The sequence below is a fragment of the Coregonus lavaretus genome, assembly GCF_964263955.1.
Source record: "Coregonus lavaretus genome assembly, contig: HAP1_SCAFFOLD_119, whole genome shotgun sequence".
Taxonomy (NCBI): domain Eukaryota; kingdom Metazoa; phylum Chordata; class Actinopteri; order Salmoniformes; family Salmonidae; genus Coregonus; species Coregonus lavaretus.
In genome coordinates, this window is record NW_028164744.1 from 379250 (window position 1) to 381607 (window position 2358).

The window sequence follows — 2358 nt, forward strand, 5'->3', positions numbered from 1 at the left end:
AGATTATACGTCACACTAGCAGCATAGCCTTAAAGTCCCACATCGCCATCTGCTGACTGGAGTGGGTAACGAAGTTGAGTAAAATGTAGATTTTATTTTCAGAATAAAAGTTCAAGGGTAGGAAACCAATGTAACAACACAGTGTGGTTAAATACTTAGGAACTTAGTTGTAGTCACGATCTGATTACCTATTAAGTACAAACAGTTATGTTTTAGCATTATTACATATTTATTCACTTATTTCCGGATATCTTCTAAACTACCCACAATGCATTATTTCTCAACGTCATATTGATGTACTCTTTTTTTATTTATTGTTTAAAATATGTTTTCTTGAACAGTAACATGCATATTGGTCTACTCTGTGCTACCGAGTTTGAACGCTATCTCTGCAGCTAGCTCAAGCTGGCTAACGTTAGCCACACCTGGACTGTGTGGCCAAAGACTTTTATAACTAACCCAAGATAGACCAGAGCCTGTCGTTTCCAATAGGAGCAAATTAATCATAGTGGGCAGAACAAGCAAGGAGGTGGGCAGAGCCAAGCAGGAGCAAGAGAGGTCCTATTGGCTCGTTCTAGAATCTATTTGCATATTTCCTTTAGGGAACGCCTACTCTGCAATAACTCAATTCGCCCTTGCACTCCTTCTAAACAACACAATTATTTGAAAACTTTGGCAAAGGTTAAAGTCTACAAAACGTAGTCCACTCTGTTTGACACAGATTCTAGTTTTGAAAATAGAAAACTGTATTGAGATCAACCGTTTATCATGAGAAAAATTGCAGAATATCGGCCAAAATCCATCTCGCTCCATCTTCTCCCACTGCCGGCCACTGGGCTTCCTCTCATCACCATATTTGGTAGTGAGTTGAAACGCCAACCGGATGCTTCACATTATGTTTCACATTTATACATCAGGTGAAATATCTGGCTCATTGTTCTATCTGTGGTGTGGTTGTGTTATCAGGTGGTGGGCAGAAGCTGAAAAGAGCGAAGTTAATCGATGCCAGTCGAGGGAGGACCTGATTTTTTTGTATATGACAGTAAAATATTGTTACGATGACTATAACATTTGTTGGCACCTTCAATTCTTGCACATTTTCGCATAAAAATATATATTTCAACACTCTAAGACCGAGACCGGCGGGGGGGACAAGGGGTCCGAGACAGAGTCAAGACCGAGACCGGGAGGGGGACAAGGGGTCAGAGACCGAGTCAAGACCGAGACCGGGAGGGGGACAAGGGGTCAGAGACCGAGTCAAGACCGAGACCGGGAGGGGGACAAGGGGTTCGAGACCGAGTCAAGACCGAGACCGGGAGGGGGACAAGGGGTTCGAGACCGAGTCAAGACCGAGACCGGGAGGGGGACAAGGGGTTCGAGACCGAGTCAAGACCGAGACCGGGAAGGGGACAAGGGGTCCGAGACTGAGTAAAGACCGAGACCGGGAGGGGGACAAGGGGTCCGAGACTGAGTAAAGACCGAGACCGGGAGGGGGTCAAGGGGTCCGAGACCGAGACCGGGAGGGGGACAAGGGGTCCGAGACCGAGTCAAGACCGAGACCGGGAGGGGTGGTATGGGCGAAGTTAATCGTGTTAATCGTGCTGCTATGGTCACCATAGCAGCACCCACCCGTAGTCTGCGCTCCAGCAGGTATATCTCACTGGTCATTCCCAAAACCAACACCTCCTTTGGCCGCCATTCCTTCCAGTTCTCTGCTGCCAATGACTGGAACGAATTGCAAAAATCTCTGAAGCTGGAGACTCTTATCTCCCTCACTAACTTTCAGCATCAGTTGTCAGAGCACCTTACCGATCACTGCACCTGTACACAGTCCATCTGAAATTAGCCCGCCCAACTACCTCATCCCTATATTGTTATTTATTTTGCTCTTTTGCACCCCAGTATCTCTATTTGCACATAATCTCTTGCACATCTAGCATTCCAGTGTTAATACTATTGTAATTATTTTGCACTATAGCCTATTTATTGCCTTACCTCCATAACTTGCTACATTTGCACACACTGTATATATATTTTCTGTTGTATTTTTGACTTTATGTTTTTTTACCCCATATGTAACTCTGTGTTGTTTTTATTGCACTGCTTTGCTTTATCTTGGCCAGGTCGCAGTTGTAAATGAGAACTTCTTCTCAACTGGCTTACCTGGTTAAATAAAGGTGAAATAAAATAAAAAAATAAAAAATAAATAAAGGGGGACAAGGGGTCAGAGACCGAGTCAAGACCGAGACCGGGAGGGGGACAAGGGGTTAGAGACCGAGTCAAGACCGAGACCGGGAGGGGGACAAGGGGTCCGAGACCGAGTCAAGACTGAGACCGGGAGGGGGACAAGGAGTCAGA